This window comes from Haliotis rufescens, unplaced genomic scaffold (genome assembly GCF_023055435.1).
Source record: "Haliotis rufescens isolate VD_foot unplaced genomic scaffold, xgHalRufe1.0.p SCAF_10, whole genome shotgun sequence".
NCBI classification, from domain to species: Eukaryota; Metazoa; Mollusca; class Gastropoda; order Lepetellida; family Haliotidae; genus Haliotis; species Haliotis rufescens.
The window spans coordinates 5,941,877-5,949,148 of NW_025963780.1; positions in this window are offsets into that span (position 1 = coordinate 5,941,877).

Sequence of the window (7,272 nt, forward strand, 5' to 3'; positions counted from 1 at the left end):
TTAAAGGAAGCCTTGGGCATCACGCCCGAAAAGGGACCAGCGCCATTTGATTGGACAATAACTGTTGTAAAATCCGGAGCAAAAAGCTTTGCTTTCTTGACGCTCACCAACTAATCGGTTTTAATGACTTATTAGACGTTTTTCCGTCCAAAAGCCATATACGGAAACAACGACGTTTTCGTGTTTTCAGTGTAAGTCAGTACATATTTCATTAACCTTGAGGAATAGCTATAAGAACAGCAGCACATTCAGAGTGATGGTCATTTAGCCTGAACACTCTTGAAATGCAAAATCCGAAATCCAATATGCCCCAGCAGTACAACAATTGCCCTATCCCTTAAAGCATCAGTTAACACGTGCGGGTGAAATTTGCATGTTCAGTTATCCTGAAATTCGGCTTGTATGACATTTGGACGCATTTGTTTGCTAATGATTAATCATTCAGGTCATAACAAATCCCTGGTTTCAGAAGCAGCCACGGAGCAGTATCTGGAGGTGAAGAGGAATCATCTGGGACGCATTGTATTACTCCATGCTTAGCCGCAAGTTTCTGAATGCTCAATCCGAAAGGGACCTTGCCATGTCACCAATCGCGAATCACTATCTCCACACAGTCAGTAACAGCATTATTAGCTGAATTCCATTTGGTTTAGGATCTGAGTTTGATAAAATATTTGAGAGACATAATTTACGACGGAAGCCTAGTGGCATTTCAACGCAATGAACCTGGACGGCTGAAACTGGGATAGCCTTTGACTGGCAGTCCCATCGGCACCCCTTTTCGTTCTGGTAATGCACCTAAGCACATTTATCAGCTTATTACATTTGTGTACAACATGAGAATGGGAGGACCCCACGTTAGTCTCTGATCAAAATAAACACCAAGAAATTTAAACTCGCGAACAATTTTTGTTTTGTGGTCAGCAAAACGTATCTCTATATTTAAAGAATTTTTTCGTCTGGTCATCATCATTGCAACAGGTTTGGAATGAGAAACCTTAAACCTCCCATTTAGAACACCACACAGTAAAGTCTAAGCATTTCTGAATTTCTTCAAATCCCTGGTTTCAGAAGCAGCCACGGAGCAGTATCTGGAGGTGAAGAGGAATCATCTGGGACGCATTGTATTACTCCATGCTTAGCCGCAAGTTTCTGAATGCTCAATCCGAAAGGGACCTTGCCATGTCACCAATCGCGAATCACTATCTCCACACAGTCAGTAACAGCATTATTAGCTGAATTCCATTTGGTTTAGGATCTGAGTTTGATAAAATATTTGAGAGACATAATTTACGACGGAAGCCTAGTGGCATTTCAACGCAATGAACCTGGACGGCTGAAACTGGGATAGCCTTTGACTGGCAGTCCCATCGGCACCCCTTTTCGTTCTGGTAATGCACCTAAGCACATTTATCAGCTTATTACATTTGTGTACAACATGAGAATGGGAGGACCCCACGTTAGTCTCTGATCAAAATAAACACCAAGAAATTTAAACTCGCGAACAATTTTTGTTTTGTGGTCAGCAAAACGTATCTCTATATTTAAAGAATTTTTTCGTCTGGTCATCATCATTGCAACAGGTTTGGAATGAGAAACCTTAAACCTCCCATTTAGAACACCACACAGTAAAGTCTAAGCATTTCTGAATTTCTTCAGTGACAAACTTGAAATTTCACCAACAAGCTGTGCAGCCATCTTGAAATGCCATTAATCATAATAATGAAAAGTACAGGGAATATGACACAACTTTGTGGGGTACCACTTTTAATAAAATGTCCTATGCGAACTTGAAAATACCTTTCAGAAGGAAACAAATGAATCCATCTGAACATGTTGCCTTTTATTACCCACGTGGTGAAGATACAGGTGGTAAGATACTAAATCCGAGAGATATTAACAAACACTTTATTAAACCAAACAAGATAGTGACACGCATCAAATTCGGTTTGCATCATTAAAAGTTATGCATTGAACTTCCACAACCATTATATAATGGAGCTATATGCCCAATTTACAATGTACGACTACCGTTCAATAGATCGAGGGTCCCAATGAGCGTGACGCACCCGACTACTTTCGCAACTTCCAATTTGATTTAACGTAAAGGGAGAAGCGTGGTGAAATGAAGTCAGTTTAAACTATCTGGACAGATATCTAGACTTACTTGGTATGATCCGGTTGTGCCATCAGTGTCCCCTTCGTAGCCTATTTTGTGGCACTGTTTCGGGAGTCGTTTGTTCACGACTGCACAACCAGGTCACTCAAAGTGAACATTTCCGATACAAATCATTCGAAAACTCCGTAGAAGTGTGCCTGAATTCTGATTATGTGGCCCCAAATATCTCAAAGGTGAACAATAACATTCCCTATCTCTAGCGTAAAACGCTGAGTAGATCACAGTTGTCTTTTCTTGTTCCGGTGGTGACCTTGCCCTTCGTTCGAAGCTGTCACTGACATGCAAGCAGACTTGAGCGTGTTGATTTTCACGTCTTCAGTAAAGGGTGGTACAGTAAACCTGAAGTGTCTTTGGCGAACACTCTTATTTCCCTCTTCCAAAATGGTACGGACATGCTATAAATTCAGCTGATAGATCAAGGAAACCGAACCATTTTGAATGCACAGACGGGACCCCGGCAGTGCGAGTGACCAACTGTTGGTCCGATATTCAAAGCGTGGCGCTTATGTGACGTTTCAAATGTTCTTATAGGTGTCCTGCGTACTAACAACATGGCGCTTAAATTCTCATAAGATGAAGAAATTCTTCCAAAAGGATCTTGAACATCGGTGCTGTTTTTAACTGACAGATAATTTCAAGTCCGCGTGGGTTCTACCCTGTCTGTTCATTATCATCAGGATCAGGGTGTCCCACAAGGCAGTATCTTGTCTGTCACATTGTTTAGCATACAGATTACAGTTTATTAAAGTTTATAAACGATTCAATCGATGGATCTCTATTCATGGATGATTTTAATATTACTTGTGGTAAAAAGATGCATACCATTGAAAGGCAACTACAGTTATGTTTGAATAAAATTCATAAATGGTCCCTTGAAAATGGTTTTCAAAAGCCAAGACTAACTGCATTCATTTTTGTAGAAAAAATAGACCTCATAAAGACCCTGATTTAGTGCTGGATGGAGCTCCTATTAATGTTGTAAAAGAGGCCAAGTTCCTTGGTGTAAGGTATAAGGTCATCACTTGACCTTTTTACCGCATATAAACTTTTTAAAGACTAAATGCCTGAAGGCACTCGATTTGTTGAAAGTGGTTTCGAATTCCAAGTGGGGAGGGGATCAGAAAACCCTTCTCTAACTGTACAGAGCACTCATCCGCTCTTAGCTAGGTTACGGCTCCATTGTCTATGGTGGGGCCTGTAAGAGTAATTTGGAAAAAAACACTCGATTCTATTCACCACCAAGGCCTGAGGCTTTTGCCTTGGAGCTTTTCGAACTCCTACTGACAGTTTATATGTTGAGGATGAGGAGCCTTCATTGAAACAAAATCGTCAAAAATTATCATTACAATATCTAACTAAATTATATTCCAAATCTAACCCAGCGTTTGACTGCGTATTTAACTCCCTTTATGGTGACCTTTATGAAAAGAAATCATCGCTTGTCCCACCTCTGGGAATTGGAATTCAACCATCTAATGCTGCTGCAAGAATAAATCTTGACACAATAGCCCCAAACCAGCTTTTTGCTTCTCCCCCTTGGCAGTTAGTAAAGCCAGAGTCTGGCCTGACTTTAACTAAACTTCAGAAATCTGTCACAAATGAACTTTCTTTATCAACAAGACTACAATGAATTCAGAAACATATATGATACTCACAAATCTATTTTTATAGATGAATCCAAGGATGGTGACGCATTTTCTAGGGCCACTATCATTGGATCCAGAACAATATCATCAAGATTACCAGATGACAGCCACATTTTTACAGCAGAAGCTCTAACATATATCAAGTACCCATTTCAACATATCTACATATCAACAATTCATAGTTTTTTCAGATTCACTTTCGTGCCTTCAGGCTATTAAAAATTTGTCATGTAAGCATCCACTTATACTCCAAATCGTTGAATTACATAATGCTCTTGCCACTGGCCAATTCGACATCGTATTTTGTTGGTTACCGAGCCATGTTGGAATCATTGGTAACACAATGGCCGATGCTGCTGCAAAGGGAGCACTCAACAAATCTGAGACACCAATTCTGATCCCATACAGTGATTATGAGCCAGTTATTAGATGTCACATCAGAGATCTAATGCAAAAGAAGTGGGACACCAAGGTGGGTATCAGTAAGTTACATGAAATTATACCAAATATTGGTTATACCTACTTGGGCTGTCAGTCCAGATTTGAAGAGGTCATAATGTCGTATTGGCCATAGCAGGTACTCAAAAGAATATTTATTGAAAGATGAGGATCCTCTATTTTGTATCCTTTGTGATGAAAGAATCACTGTTAAGCATGTCCTGCTTGACTGTATTGATTTTTCCATCACAAGGGAAAATATTTTAAAGTGTCACCTATAAAGGATCTTTTTAATCAAATACATGCTCTAGTCATCGGTTTTTTAAATGAAATAGAATTAATTAATACATTTTTATGTAAAAAGTTATATTTTAGAAATAGGTAGTATAGGATTATTAACTGAGATTGTTAGTGGCTCTATCGTTGAAGGGGGTTGAAGTAGCGTAAAATTATAGTCCCCCTGAGAGGGTATGTAAGACACATAAATCAAAGTATTTTTATGTCTACCAGTGTTTTAATCGTAGAATATTCGTTTGTTTCAAATCCCCGGCTAAACCCTGTCAATAGTCGCCAGTGACTAAAGGGATGATGTAAATCCTGCTGGGGTTCATGCAGGTAGCAAAGGTTCATAAGTCCCCATTATACCGGGACTTAATTACGGATTTTGCCTATTTTAATAAGGTAACATTTTATCCAAATTTAAGCCCAGAGCTTAAATTCGAAAAATGGACAAAAATACGCAACGGAAAATGAATATCTCAAATTTAATGAAACAATACTCACAACTGGAATGAAACAACAACACTTTAACCTAAAAAATAAAATTCTTTTTCAAATTCAAAAAGTTCAAAATTGTAAAGAGAGCTTAGACACTCGATGTGAGATCTTTAATGACTGTAAATCAGTCTTCTACTTCATCTTCTGGGGTGGAAGATTCAAAGGGATCGTCGCCTTTGTTCTCATCCGAGTGAACAAAGCCATTGTTACGTCATTGCCGAACTCAGCAACACCACACAGCTGAAAGGAATTGATGAAGACACCGATTCCGAAACCATCTGGAGAAGAACATCATAAGATGGCTTCTTTCTGTTCCCGGTTGTGGTGAATTCTTTGTCCCCGTTGATCAACCAATCTTGGCAAGCTTTTCTCATTGCAGCCTTGAATGGAACGTTGACCCCACCTGATACATCCAGAGGCTGGCGATAGGATGTCATCTTTGGAGGAATATGTTTAGTGGCGACATTTAGGGACTTCAGTGACTTTACCACAGGATCAGTGTAATGACTTCTGTGACTGTCCATCAAGAGTAGAGATGGTTGATTCACAAAATACGATCCACGGGATTTGAACACGCGTTCTATCCAAGAAAGCATCAGCGTTTCATTCATTGAACCTCCTTTGGACACAAACAACTCTTTAGAACTTGGCATTTTAGGAGGTGGACCAGGTTCTTGAGAATGACCATGATCTTGAGGATACGCCCATCCAAGCATGTACACAGAACAACGATGAATCTGATTTGTTCTGCAAAGTTAGCTATGGTTCCAACGATGACATTATATGGCTGATAGGGATTGGTGCGGGTGTTGAAGACAACTATATGTCAGCTACTAGTATATCCAAGTTTGCAAATATGAAAGTGCCACTCCATGCCAAATAGATGAGTTATTCATTTGATAATACTCAGTATACTGATGTATACTTCCATGTTTGTTCAGATGAATTCATTTAAGGATATCAAAATTTACATGTACATTGCATATATACGTGATATATTTCTCAGCACCATGAGATAATGTCATTCTGAGCCTCTGTCGCCTGGTACATGACATCATAACTAAGAAAACAGCTTCATCCCAATCCCCCGTCAAGGGGCACATAAGACTATTGCTTTTTCAAATAGTAGTGAATATAAACTACAAACAAGATACCTACAAATCCTAAAGGAGGGATATGCACTTTGGCCTCTTTATGTCATCAGAAGAAATGATATGAAATTAATACACACAAAAGGCCCCTTCTCTGGAACAAATGACTCAGTCTTGATAAGTATCTCTTAGTTAAGCATGCAAACGTTCATTCATATAACTTCAGTAGTTTCTGCAAAAGCTTGTCCCTGTTTCACGCAACATGCACTAACTTGAAAAGCAGGGTGCAAGGGCCATAACTCTGTAAAACAATAATTCACACCGCCTCTTTTCGAACTCACTCTCGGCAGGTATCTCTGAGATAAGCCTGAACACTTTCATTCATGTAACTTCAGTAGTTTCTGAGAACACATGTCCCCGTTTCACGCAGTATGAACTACAAGTTGAAAACAAGCACCCATACTTATGATATATACTCGGAATTGTACAATGGACAAAGTAGACCTCTTATGATTATCTAAAGGATTTTGCCGCTTTACTTCTGAACGGGGTTCAAACACAGTTACCCCAAACAAAGCATTTATCAGTGAATGGTGACACTAAATCACATGAAATGCATTAGTTATATCAACTGAAAGAATATCAGCTTTCGACGAACCCTGGGCAATGTAAACATAATGCAGACTGTTGCTCGGTAACGTGTCTAACGTTGCGATTAAAATTCGCTTATTTCTGCACTTCAAGTCATGTAGCAGAAGCCAATATAACAACAGCTCGCTTGTAACGTTTAATAGTAAATGAGTGAGTGAGCTGAGGTTCACATGGCCATATCACAACGGGAGACACCAAACATGAGGGCCGCAAATTGCATCAACGGAGGAAATCGAACCCTGGACTTTGGTGTGTTGAGCCAATGCATTAACCACTCGGCTATGTGACCGGTAGATAGATAAGTGCTTTTTTCAAGTTTCAAGTGAGTCAAGAACCAGTAAGACCTGATGAAAATATAGGAACTTCAAACTCCCATGTGCTCAAGTTTTCGTGTTTTTGGAGTTCGTTTTAACCAGACCCGTGAAGATTCCGGTGTAGAATAGGTCTTCAGCAGCCCATGCTTGCTGTTAAAGGTGACTATGCTTGTCGT